General features: G+C 38.0%; 1 protein-coding gene across 5 annotated transcripts in view; it reads right to left on the bottom strand.

The window, feature by feature from the left end:
- PLCB1 (phospholipase C beta 1) overlaps positions 1-14,823 on the bottom strand; it is a 751,601-nt gene that overhangs the window by 353,611 nt on the left and 383,167 nt on the right. The window lies entirely within an intron of this gene.

Below are 14,823 nucleotides of genomic sequence, written 5' to 3'. Positions count from 1 at the left end.
TTTACAGAATGTTACCAGCTATAATGGATTGAACAAATAAGGCTTTACTTTCTTTTACGTAAGAGTTACGGAAATCCCGGCATTGGTTCACCAGCTCAACAATTTTAGGACTGAAACTTTTACATTTTTACTGGGCAGACCCTCAGTGTCATATGATGGCTGCTGTAGATCCTGCCAAAGAAGATAGAGTATCTTCATCACCAGCCAGTTCCTGACCTTCCCACTAGAGGTAAATCACTGTTCTAATATCTGTCACCACAGACTAATTTGCCCCTTCTAGAACCTTGTATGAATGGAATAACTTAGAATGTAACCTGTTATGAATGGAATAACTTTTGTGTCTGGCTTCTTTCATTCAACTTTTTTTAGATCTATTCATGTTATTATATTCCTGAGTTTTACTGCACTGTATGAATACATCATCATTTCTTCATCCATTGTCCTATTGACAGACATTTAGATTGCTTTCAGTTTTTGGCTGTTATGAATAAAGCTGTTATGAACATTGATGTACAAGTCATTGTGTGGATTCATATGTCTTCATTTACATTGGTAGAAATGCAGAAGTGGAATTGCTGAGTCATAGGGCTGAGGTATGTTTAGTTTTATAAGACACTGCCAAAGAGCCCTCTAAAGTGGCTGCACCATTTTACATAATGTAGTTATTCTTGATGACTGCATAATTTTGGAATTGATGCATCATCAATTATATAATTGTTACCACATTATTAGACATTTATTTTATATTGTTTTCAGTGTTGCTTTTCTAAAATAGGAAATGCTGCATTGAACACCTTCATATAAATAATATTTTATCTGTTACTGGAATAGTTCTGCTATCGGAATATTGAATAGAGAAACTAGGGGTGGGATTACTGAACACTGTTATGACTTTTTAATTTCCCAAAGGTCTGTGCTAGTTTATTTTTTCAATTAATTAAAAAAATTGTTGCTAAGCCCTTTCCTTTTTACTGAGTTGTAACATAATTACAATAATGTGCATAGATCTTAAGTTTACAGCTTGATGAATTTTTACATATATAAAATACAACAACTATGGCCCAGATGAAGAAATGGAACATTTTCAGCATCTTGGAAACCCTTCTGCTTCTTCCAGACTGTACTATGCCTCACAAAGGGAACTACTATTTTGACATTAATCCCATAAAATGATTGTACTTGTGTTTATACATCATATAAGTGAAATCATATACTTTACAAGCCCTGGCTTTGACTTGCCTTTCCATTGGCCTTTCCTGGGCAACCAACATTCTTACTGTCTTCCAATATGGTAAAACATTCAGTGTAATAAGAGTAGTCTTGACTCGCAGTATAGTTATTGAATCCGTGCTGTTTATTTATTTTCATTTGTAAGATTTAAAATATAAAATAGAACTTTTATTCCAAGTCCAATCTTAATTTTTGATATTGATGGGGAAAACCTGAAGCATATTTAACAAAAATAATGGTCACCACTTGGTGAGCTCAGAAATGGATACTAGGTGCTATTTAAGGAATTTATATCCATAATTTCATTTAATCTTTTTAATAATCCAAGAAAAAGATACAATTATACCCATTTTTCTGTATAAGAAATCTGAAGCTAAAAGATATAAAATTACCTTACTAAATCTTACAGGGCTAGTATGGCTGAAGAATGCATACTCAAGTGTGTCTGGCATCACCCGGATGTGTCTGACACCACTGCCCATAACTACACTAGAGACCAGACCTTTAAAATTACAAATGCTCAGTCAACAGAGAAAAGTCTAAACAAACATCAGAGAATGCTTGAACTGGCCCTGTTTTGCTCTGCTCTTTATTAAAAGCTGGAGACAAGCTGCTAAAAATGAGGGGTGAAAAGCTGACTTGATGACAAATGTAATTGCCAGGCATAGTTTTTTGCATTAGCTGCCCTCTTCAGTCATTATCAGCTTTACCAGCAAATTGAAACAGTAGGTGCATATTAACATTGCAGCCCACAGCTGGCCATATTACTGCTAATCTGGGCCATTTTTTCATTAAAATTCAATTAAAACCCCAAGACATCAGTATACAAAATTGTATAGAATTTAATGAACAGAGCAGCCAATGTCTGAAAAACAGCATGGATTCAACAACTATACTGTGAGCCAAGACTACTCTTACACTAAATATTTTACCATATTGGAGGACAGTAAGAATGTTTATTACCAGGAAAGGCTGATGGAAATGTATTAATAAGTCAAAGCCAGGGCTTATCTCTGAAGGCAGCTGGACACCATTTAACCCAAGTGATTTTCTAGTTCCAAATGAGAAGAAGGCATTAAATAGTATAATACACTAGAAATTGCAAATAGATTTTTACACTACAGAAACCAGGTCCTAGTTAAAAGCTAGGTAAAAACGCATCAAAGAAACATCAAATTAGATATATTTGATAAAAATGCATACATCAAAGAAACATCATCATCAAAAGAAAATGATAGAGCCAGTGCTCAAATAAAATTTCAGGTCTGTGTGACAGCTTCATTTATAGAAATGAACATAGGAGTCCAACCTTTTTTTAAATATAAATTCCTTTTTACAACTTAAAAAATTAGAGTATAAAGGAAGTAAAATTGTATGTGCATAAATCATTAGCGTGTAAATCAATGAAGTTTCACAAAATTAACATACTCAGGTATCTCCACCGCTGATCATGATATAGGATATTTAGTGTGTTTCATAAGCCACTCATATGCCCTATCCTGGTTACTATGCCACTCCAAAAGTAACAACTATTCTTTCATTTTAAGGGTAACCATTCATAGTAACACAGGCTTCAAGTATACTGCTGCTTTGGAAAAAAAATACTAAAAATTGATTTTCAATCCCAATTTTCATTTTTTAGGAGCTGAACAAATGTCATGACAATTTAACAGAATAGAGCTACAGAAAGAGCTAACAGAATAGAGCTACTCATCTAGAGCTACTCATCATCATCCTCTAGCCTCCAAGCAAAAAAAAAAGCTGTTTTTTTCAATTGTTGGATAGAATTTTATGAATTTTATTTCATTTCATTCAGGTATTTTTAAGAGACTGCACAAAGTTGATTTTTCTTTAAAGTTCTACTTTGACAACAACACAACCAATTGTTGGTAAAAACAAGAAAATTAAGTCAGTTTTTCCAGTGTTTGTGTATAGTGATTTCCCTGATTTCTCCTTTTTAAGATCTCTCTGTGCCCAAAGGCACAACACGGTCAATTAGGGTTTAAGTAAATTGTGTCCCCTCAGTACAGTTTTTTAGTGTGAAATGAATCAGCCTAATTGAGATTGATTATTTGAACTTGGCCTTATCAACACCAAAATCAAATTAACTAGAATACTGCCATGCTGACAGATATTTATGACATTTCAACCCCAAATAAATGCAAACCTTGAAAATGCTTCTAAATCCTTAATACTGATTATAAATAAATAGCATGCCTTTCTTCCAAGGTCAGGTTTTTTCCATAATTGGTCTGCAATTAGCTCCCTTTTTTTGGCCATATATATATATATATATATGTATATATATATATATATATGGGTTAAGAAGATATTTCATAGTGAATTTATGTTCCCCTCTCTATCCACTGCCCTTCAATTTGAGATTGAAAAATTACTTTTTTTTCCCCCTTCTCCATAAATGTCACTGTCAGCAGTTTCCTTCTGGACATTGGAAGGCTTTGTAAAAGTAACTGAAGGGATATAGGCTATTAATCATGATTTTAAAAATTATTTTACATATATAAAATTTATATCTTTCTAAAAGCAGGTGGTTGAACAATTAACCTCTGCTTATACTTCTCCAAAGGTTCTTAGCAAGCCCCAAAGGTGCCTGCAAGGCACTAGGAAGTGGGTGCAGTAATGTTCTCAGCTGTGCCAGTACACAGATGCTCCCTCCCTCTCCTACATCTCACCCCTACAGTAAAACTATTTCTGGGGAAAATGGAGAGGGTTTGAGTTACTCAGATATTATTTTTAGATGACTTCTAAACAGGGATCAGTAAATCTTAGACAGCACTGCCACTTTTCATACAAACAAAACAACTCTGGCTTACAAAGAGTGTCAATGAAAAGTGTCAGGATCCCAAGGTCTTGCATCATTTAAGGAGACCCTGCAGTTTGACACTTGGTTTTACTTCTTAATTGCCTCGTCTGCTCCGTTTAACTTTACTCAACTAGACTTATAAATATTTAATCAGAACATGGCTGCCTGCTTAAAAAAGGAAAAAGAAACCCTGACTGATACTGTTGGCCAAACATGACCTTGAGAAGACAAAGACACGTTTACAAGGTTATTCTCATCCTAATTTGCATTTAAGGAGAGAAACAAGTGCCATGACCGATTAGCAAAATGAAGTTATTAAAAGCAATTGACCTAGGCTTAGGTATCCTGTAGAAAGAAACTGAAAAAATAAAAAGAAAGAGAAAACTCATAGTGTTCCCCTCCCCTCCCTCAAAGGAAAAAACAAAACAAAACCCAGGAGATTCATTTTTTTCAAGATTTATTGAATTTTCTGAATTCCTAAAGCCATATGGGTGTATTTTAAATGTTTATTTTTCTTCAAGTATCTTCTCTAATGTTAGTTTATAGAATATTATAGTTTTGACTAGAGTATGTAAATATATTTAATAACAATCTTGCTACTTTTTGGATATGAAGGCTTTTAATACATAGCATTGAAATAAATTAAGATTTTGTTTGTATTTTATACTTTGTTTTGTTGCTATATTTTTCAACATATATATCAAATTTTGAAATGATTGTTGGAAGCTTTTTGGTATTTTAAAATCAATTAGTTGATTAACCAATTAATTAGTTAATGTGAAATTTCACGTATTAACTCCGCCCAGTTGATTCCATACAACACATGCTCCCCATGCAGGCCTCTGGGTGGCATGGTTTCTGCATCCGTGGAGTTGCTTCCTCTGTGTCTCACTGGGCATTTCTCAGGCACACAGTCTCTAGTTCTCAACTCTGAAAATGTACAAGCATCTTCTTCCCTCCCAATGCGCAATGATCTGAGTAATCTTAATATACTAAGCTCTGAGTAAATTCCATTTGTCCCCTTTTAGTGGGTTTAAAAGTGTTGTTCAGTAACCCAACTGATGTCTGCTACTAACACCATATCTGTGGCCAACTATTCACTATATCTCAGGTCTTCCCTGTGACTTTCAATCAAATTCTCATACTGCTAGATTCGTTCATGGTCATGTGCTTTCCTTTTTTTCTCTTTTCTTTGGAGGTGTTGTCTCTCTCCATATATATATATAGAGACAGAGAGAGAGAGAGAGAGCCAAATATATATATATTTGTTGTTCTCTCTCCATACACACACACACACACACACACACACACACATATTTGGTATGATCAGGATCATTTGCAAAACTTCCTCTTGACTCTAATTTTTGCTCCAAAGACTTGCTAATCTTTCTTTTGAATCCTCACTAAATCACAACTTCCTGAGCCTTATACATTCTCTTTCCACTATATCCCTAGTGTCTAGACTAGTTCCTGGCACAGAGTTGGCATTCAGTAAACACTGAGGGGAGGGTTGTTTAGATGGGTGGATGAATAAAGGCAGCAGGGATAACAGGCCTACTACCCCCTTTGTCCAAGGATTATATGACCCTTTCAAAGATACAAGCTCTCAGTTCATCACTTCTGTCGAGGATGATGAGCATCTACAGCAATCTTATCCTCAACTGCCGATTCCATTGAGGACCACGAATCATGCTCTATGGCCAATATTTTATTTGATAGCTTAACCAGCACATTACACCCAGTTTGACTAAAATGTCCCGGCAATTGACTGGCATTGATTTAATTTAAGATTTCCTTATTTGAGAAGCAGGGGCCTCATCCCACCCCACCAACTTTCTTGCCTCAGTAAATTAGTCTTAAATAAAGATAAGCCTTTATTTCACATTCTTATCTTAATTATCCTCCTATGTTTGAAATAATGTACAAGCAAGGACATATTTTACTTTTTTGTGGCTTAGAACACTGATTTTTAAAACTTCTTATATTTATTGTAATTAAGACTAATGCAAGCTTCGTATACTTACTGTAATTAAGACTATTCAATGCCTTGTTTTCCAATTATTCATACTTAAAATAGTAGTGTCTGCTTTATTTGCACAGGAGACTGTTTCATTGTTCCAAACTCATTTTCCTTAATTTGACTTTTCTGGGTTCCAAGAAAAGGGCGTTGCATTCTGCTTGACCATGTGTGTCAGTTGGGGAGAAAGTGTAGATCATGGGGTGCTGGAAGAAGACTAGGCTTTGAATTTTATTGGTCTATTCTGAATGGCTTTTGTCCTTCTTAGTGGACTCCAGGAGAAGATAATTGTTAGTGTAACCACAGGCCAGAATGAGGATGATGTCATAGATAAAATGGGTGTATTAAGTTGGTTTCCCCTAGAAGCAGAGCCTGAGATGGGGAAGTAACAGAGATTCTTAGAAAATGATTTATTGAAGAAGGGCTCTCAGGAAAAGCTTGTAAGGGAAGAAGGGAAGCAAGATGTGTGTTCAATCCAAGGGGAGCTCCAGATCCTACATTGCATCTCTGTATCTGTCTAGCCTTGAGGTGAGGCGACTGAATTTTCACACCACACGATTAGAGAGTCCTTGCATACCAGCTTTAGGGTGCATAGGGATAGTAGCAGACTGCCTATCACAGGAGAAGGTGACTCTTGTCTCTCAAGGACAATCTTCTGGAGGCATTTTCAGCTTCCAGCTTTAGTGTCAGCACCCACTGTTCTAGTGATTTAGTCAAGGCCCTGCCTAATCACATTTGCTACAATGGAAAAGTCTTATGTTAAGAAAGAAGGAGAATATAGTTTGCACTCCCGAACTTTGTTTGGTTTCTGTGTGGTTGAAATGCAATTCATAATTTTACCTTTTCTTGAAAAAGTGGTGTTTAGTTATATATCTGTGTTTCTATGATAAAATAGCTGAGTTAGAGGTGAACTTTTAGAATGCAGTCCATGCTTAAGTACCAATATATTTGAACTAGCACTCCATTGGATCGTTGGATGTATTGGATTCTGTGAATCATAATTTATTGAAAGGTTTTTTTTAGGCAGTCTCACTCCATCACAATTCACTGCAGCCTCAACTTCCTGAGCTTAAGTGATTCTCCCACCTCAGCCTCCCAAGTAACTGGGAGGAAGGCACACACCACCACAGCCAGCTAATTTTTGCTACTTTTTATAGAGACTGGTTTTCTCCATGTTGCCCAGGCTGTTCTTGAACTCCTGGGCTCAAGCCATCCACCCACCTGAGCATCTCAAAGTGCTGGGATTACAGACATGACCCACCGTACAGGGCCTATTGAAATGATTTGATTTGTTAATGTAGGTGAAAGTACCTTGGCCATCAGCACGTAGTAGGCCCTCAATACCTTTACTTATTCTTTTTTTTTTTTCCCCTTTTATAAGTCTTAAGATGAATCTCCAGAACTCCACATGTAGGTTGACATCTTACTAATTTGTACAAATGAGAAGGAGGGCCTCACTGAATTAATAAAAATTATGGAAAAAATGAATTTTTGAAATTCAAGAACAAGTAACTGATACAAGGTTAATGAAGCATTACCTAGAATTAGCCCTTAAGGGAACAGCCTCAATAAATGGATAAGAATAATTTATAATTAGCCTTTTCTTTTTGCACCTCAAGAGTACTTAGGATGAGCTTATCTATAAGAAGCTTAGATATATCTGCTATTGCCTGTGATTTTATTTCTATATTTAATTTGTCTTAGGATAGTTTTCTTAGATATTGTGTAGCTAACAACATAGTCCCTGCCTAGGGACATTTCATGATAATCAGAAACTTTCAGGTTAACAAATATTAGCTTACTTCCCACAGTGTTTATATAAATTGAGTTGTATGTCCATCTGACATTTGCAGAAGCCCTGGGCTATCCTTAATATTTCAGAAATCCTCAAAATGCACAGATTTTGAGTAAAAGAAGCCAGACCCCAAAGACTACATACTGTATGGTCCTACTGATATGAAGTTGAAAAGAAATAAAAGTTATTTATACCCATAGAAATTGGATAGCAGTTGCCTTTAGTCGTGGAGTGGTTAGCTAAAATAGGGCAACATGGAATTTTTGGGATGACATTCCATATCTTGATCTGGATGTTAGATGAGTTTGTATATTTGTTAAAGTTCTGTGTGATGTACATTTAACATTTGTGCATTTTACTAAAGGTAAATTTTACTTTAATAAAGTACTGTTAGAAAAAGGTGCATAGGTTGTTACTTGAATCTTAGATCTAACTTTATGGAGGAGGTGAACAAAGAAAAAAAAATCAGTTGGCCATGGTTAACTGGCAAAATAGTTAATGAAAGTTTAGTATATAGATTTCTATGATATATCCAAACTCTAGGCTTTGTCCCACCACCTATTACAAATATAATATGTCTACTATGATGGAAATTGCAATAATAAGGACTCTAACTTAAAATTAACCAATGGGATATTCTGGAATTCCTAACATGAGATTCCAAAATAAACTGCTTTACTTCTGTTGTTTTTACCAAGAGCTTTCCAACAGTGCTGCTTCTGTAAGTTAAAAAGCTAGGAAGAACCACTAACAGTTTTTCTTCAGGCAAAGTGCTAATGGCCCCTAAAGGGACTTTTCTTATCATTCTGTCACCTAAGTGTGATTTTCTAAGTAGCTTTTTTCTGGGCCTGCCAGGTTTGAGAAAATGCAATTCCTTCTTGACTAAAACATGAACTTTAAAGCATTCATGCTTTAAAAAAGAAACTACATTAAGTAGCCTGAGTCAGAATTTCTTATAATATGGAGACGCTTAAACTGATGGTTCTGGCCCAAATATCATCTCCCTTTGCACATTATTGATCAGGAAATATCCATCAAGAAATCTGAAAACTAAGAATTCTCCAGGATTTAATACATGATGTCCTCATATTGCCTTAAAATGATTAAGCAAAATGACAGTATATAGGTCATAGAAAATTTATTTTCACATGGGAATTTTGGGGAGAGAAGGAAGACATAAATACTACATAGTAATATTTGCATATCATTTTGGTGTGTTTCTCAAGTAAGAATATAGAGTTCTGTATTTGGCCCCAAATGTGTCTCCTGCCTTTATTTACCCTGGGAAACTAGGCAATTATACAAAATGGAAGCAGTTATACAAAAATATTCTGATCCCTAAGAATAACCCCTTCCTCAAACTGTCAATCACTATGGGGGAGAGAGAGCAGGCAGGATGAAGAGGGCTTTGTTCTGGGTGATATTCTGTGCTTTGTTTCGTTTTGTATTTTGTACCTCCTACTTCCTCATCCCCATCCTTGTTTACCTAGTTTGCTACTACTCTTCTTTCTGATGTCAGATTAAAGTCCCTTCATCGGAGAAGTTTTTCCTTATCTTTTCCTCCCATAAATGTCTCCCAGCTCCATACTAAATGCACTCACACACGTTGTCTACTACTCCTCTATAGTATTCACCACTGTAGTAATGCCCTTCTTACTCTCCAGTCTATAAGCTACCGAGAAAGCAAGGAGTATGTCTGTTTTCGCTTCGTTTCCAACCTCAGTGGGCATTTTGTCTGGCAGGCTGTAGTACAGGAGTCCCCAACCCCTGAGCCATGGACCGCTATCAGTCCGTGGCCTGCTAGGAACCAGGCTGCACAGCAGGAGGTGAGCAGCAGGCAAGCAAGTGAAGCTTCATCTGTATTTACAGCCGCTCCCCCTTGCTCCCATCACCACCTGAGCTCTGCCTCCTGTCAGATTGGCCCCAGCATTAGATTCTTATAGGAGCAAGAACCCTACTGGGAACTTTGCATGCAAGGGATCTACTTTGCATGCTCCTTATGAGAATCTAACACCTGATGATCTTTCACTGTCTTCCATCACCCCCAGATGGGACCATCTAGTTGCAGGAAAACAAGCTTAGGGCTCCCATTGATTCTACATTATGGTGAGTTGTATAAGTATTTCATTATAGATTATAATGTAATAATAAAATAAAGTGCACAATAAATTTAATGCACTCGAATCATCCTGAAACCATCAGCCCTCCCAACCTGCTGCCCTGGTCCATGGAAAAATTGTCTTTCATGAAACCCATCTCTGGTGCCAAAAATGCTGGGGACTGCTGCTGTAGTAGATGCCCAATAAGTACAAGATGGATAAATTTATAGATACACTAATGAACTAATGAAATCTTTCTCTGAAACTGACAATGTTCTGAACATAAACTGTGAGTACATTAACTACTCTTTAGCAAAGAGTAGAAACGAATACTCAGTCTCCACTTGATATTTTCTCCCCAGTAGGGTTTTCTTTCCTCAGTCCTATCCTACATCCCACCCCTGAGAGGCTCCTTTGTGAGCTATGAAAAAATTCTATAATTCTAAATATATAGTATTGCTGAAGCTGGGAGAGAGAAGGTGACAATCAAACTCAGCATGTTGGGATTCATTAGTCAATGAAGACAAGTAAGTTATGATATTGCTACTGCACTCCAGCCTGGGTGACAGAGCGAGAACCTATCTTAAAACCAAATAAAATAGGATAATTTTTTTTTTGAGACAGAGTCTCCCTCTGTCACCAGGCTGGTGTGCAGTGGTGCGATCTTGGCTCACTGCAACCTCCGCCTCCTGGGTTCAAGCGATTCTCCTGCCTCAGCCTCCTGAGTAGCTGGGACTACAGGCGCATGCCACCAAGCCCAGCTAAATTTTGTATTTTTAGTAGAGACGGTGTTTCACCATGTTGGCCAGGATGGTCTTGATCTCTTGATCTCATGATCCACCTGCCTCAGCCTCCCAAAGTGCTAGGATTACAGGTGTGAGCCACCACGCCTAGCCAGGAAGATAAACTTTTAATGGCTGTCAAGCTTATGTGGCTCTGACTGATGACATCATTGTCTTATCAACCTGGTGTAGGATAAACATACCTGACAGCAATAACTTAAGCATAACCTTAGAATGACCTTGTGTGGCACCTGAATGTATGTTCTGAACTAGGGAATCCAGGAGTAGCCAACCCAGAGATTCATTCCTTGTCCATGAGGAACATCTGAGCCCCGGTCCCATCCTATTCAGTCCTGTGGAACACAGGCCGTACAGGGGATTGAGGCCCAGAGTTTTAGGTTACAATATGAAGGTTGCCAGGTGGAGGTCACTGGGGGACGGTGTTAAGTGGAAATGCTATATAAAGTGCATGCTGATTGCTAGCAGTTGCTGTTTTCCCGCCCAGCCCACTGCCACTGGGCTATGAGGTTATCATATTTAGCTCACCACCACTGGCCTCTCTCCCCTGTATGTGAGCCTTAATAAAACCCCATGTCTCGTTTGTTGCCTCTGGGTCTCTTCTTTGGCTTCTTGAATCTCGTGCCTTCCTTATTGGGGTTAATAAGGGTTCAGCACAACACCCAGCAATTTCAAATGTAGACGACGCCTCTCAGAGCAACTACTTTTGTTTCATATCTTTCTATGTTCCCATAAATTCTGTTTTGTTCCTGCATCTTGAGTTGGCTCTAGGCTCACCATGCAGGCCCCCTCAGTGTCTAGCTCTTTAGGCTGTGGGATGTCAGGAAGGGGATATCAGACACAAACACTTCTATGCCATTACTTGTGGGCTCCCCGAATGCAGCCCAATGTCATCTCTATATGTGGAACGCCCAACCCCTCTATTGTGGTGAATTTTTTCTGATCCTTCAAGAGTCAGCTCTAGCACCCACTCTGCTGTCCAGTGGTTAAACTCACTCCTTGTGAAATCTGGCATACACCCAGTACACAGGACCTGCCACCTCATATTGAGCATCTTACTTATTTGTCTGTAAACACTCTAAGAACTGTAAAGCCTGGAACTGTGTTGTACTTAGCTGCACAGCCGTAACAAAGGGCACATAGGAAATCTTTGATGAATGGTTTTCTTGTTGAGTGAATACCCTTTTCACCTTGACCATGACTCAACTATATCTATCTTGCCGAAAACTTTAGTCAAAAACTCTTACAGGTGACTGACTAGTAGTATATAGCATCAAAATGGAATATATATATATACATATATATATATGATGTTATATTTTCTATAAAAACCTTAGATTCTAAAAGAAACCATGCAATTCCAATGTTTGTAATTTGGCTAAATAAGACTGTGGCTATTTAGCATGTTATGAAAATAAACTCAGAGACTTTCAACATTATTGTACTTACATGTATAAAAGGGAAACTATCTCTGATAGAGTAGGTTGTTGTTCTGAAATGATCACTCATTTCTGTTCACTTCCATAGGAGATGACACTTCTCTGCTCCATTTATGTTGATCTTGGCCATGTGACTTGCTTTGGCCTCATTGTGGGCAAAATGAACACAATGTGTTCACATAGTCATTAACTATGTGACTGGCTTTGGCCAGTGTAATATTATCAGAAGCAATGAAGCGGAGGCTTGAAATGTGCTGTCATGGTTGAATGTGTTCTCATGTGCTTGGGTCACTGCCAGGAGGACCTGGGCTCAGAGGGGACATGTGAGATGATGATACGGTTTGCCTGTGTCCCAGACCAAGTCTTTCTAGAATTGTAGCTCCCATAATTCCCACATGTTGTGGGAGGGGCTTGATGGGAAGTAATTGAATCAGGGGGGCGGGTCTTTCCTGTGCCATTTTCATGTTAGTGAACAAGTCTCACAAGAGCTGATGGTTTTATAATGGGAAGTTCCCCTTCTCACGTCCCCTTGCCTGTTGCCATGTAAGATGTGACTTTGCTCTTCCTTTGCCTTCTGCCATGATTGTGAGGCCTCCCCAACCATGTAGAATTGTGAGTCCATTCAACCTTTTTCCTTTATAAATTACCCGTTCTTGGGTATGTCTTTATTAGCAGCATGAGAACAGACTAATAAAGACACTGTGTAACAGAGCCACCTTAACTAACCTGCCCAGCTGAGCCAAATCTAGATAAGCACTCCCAGCTGTCCCAAATGCAATGATAGACAGTTTTTAGCTTAAGCCACTATGCTTTGGGGTGTTTGTTATGCACTGATGTTAAATGTGCACATTTCTTATATGAACTTTTCTTTATATTGTGCCTCCCTCAAAGCCATGCACAACCAGACAATAAATTATTTCTGATCAAGGCACTAAACAAGGAAATGACCCAGATTGTGGGAAGTAGAGATTGGGAAGGAGGTTCTAATTAGCTGCTCTCTGAGCTAGGAACACAAGTTTCTAGATACACCAGGCATCAGTTTGAATAATTGTATGGGATATAGGAAAGCAGCCTCATAGAAAAGCCTGCATACACTAACACACACTCACAGTGTCTATGTGATAGGAGGAAAGCTTCAGGAAAGGTAAATGATTAGGGTGGAAATTTTTAATAATTGTATGCAACCTGAGTATATTTAGAGCCATAATTATAAATGTAATTTACTGTAATGGTGTCTTCATGCTAACAACTATTAGTTTAATAAAACTGCTGTTATAATGAAGCAGATGCTATTACTGAAACAGCTCTATAATTGAAGGGCTATTATAGCCAGTTTAGAACAGAAACAGTAAATAAGTGGTAGTGGGAAGCTGTTCCTCCAGGGCTGAATATATTGAAAATTCAGACACTTTCCATACAGCAATACTTTGTGCCTTGATTTTAACATTTTACCTTCTATGTTTTTGTTTGTTCCTTTGTTTTTGTTTTTTGCCTTCCTGTCATAAGCTAATCAATGTTAGTGGGCCCAAGTCCACTTTAATCTAAGACCTTATTACTCAAAGAGTAGTGTGTAGGCCAGTAGCATTACTATCACCTGGGTACTTATTGGAAACTCAGAATCTTAGCCTAACCCCTGAACTCCTGGAGATGAATATTAGTTTTAACAAAATCCTCAGGTGATTTGTATGACTATTAAAGTTTCAGAAGCATTGGTCTTAGATATTCACTTGGAAAAATTACATGAACCAAAAATAATAATATAAGAATATTCACCCATACATACATATAAGATATATCATGAAACTAGCAAAAAGATACTGTTTTTGTTTTAACTTTTAGCCACAATTTTCTTTGTTAGGGTAGAAAAAGTACTAAAAGAGAAATGAAACGGCTTTACTCTATGGGGCACAGTATTGTTTAGGGATTGGGTTTCTTGCTTTATTACGGTAGATAATCTGTTTTCTTCTCAGCCTCTGAGTAGCTGGGACTACAGGTGCACACCACCATGCCTTGCTAATTTTTTTTGTATTTTTCTGTAGAGATGGAGTTTTGCCATGTTGCCCAGGCTGGTTTCTTTTTTCCTTTTTTTTTTTTTTTTTTCGGAGATGGAGTCTCGCTCTGTTGCCCAGCGCAGGCTGGAGTGTAGTGGCCTAATCTCAGCTCACTACAACCTCTGCCTCCCAGGTTCAAGTGATTCTACTGCCTCAGCCTGCCGAGTAGCTGGGACTACAGGCTCACACCACCACGCCTGGCTAATTTTTCTATTTTTAGTAGAGACAGGGTTTCGCCGTGTTGCCCAGGTTGGTCTCGAACTCCTGAGCTCAGGCAATCTGCCCACCTCGGCCTACCAAAAGTGCTAGAATTACAGGCGTGAGCCACCGTGCCCGGCCCACCCAGGCTGGTTTCAAACTCCTGGGATCAAGCAATCTGCCCACTCTGGCCTCCCTAAGTGCTGGAATTACATCTTTTTTCTTCTTAATGACAGGTTTAAAATACTTTTTCTTCTTCTTCTTTTTTGTTTTTTTTTTTTGAGACAGGGGCTGTGTTGTCCAGGCTGGAATGGAGTGGCATGATCTTGGCTCACTGCAGCCTCAACCTGCTGGGGCAAGCCATCTTCCC

This window comes from Pan paniscus, chromosome 21 (assembly GCF_029289425.2).
Source record: "Pan paniscus chromosome 21, NHGRI_mPanPan1-v2.0_pri, whole genome shotgun sequence".
NCBI lineage: Eukaryota > Metazoa > Chordata > Mammalia > Primates > Hominidae > Pan > Pan paniscus.
Note: the sequence above shows the minus strand (reverse complement) of the source record. Positions and strands in the feature narration are given on the sequence as shown.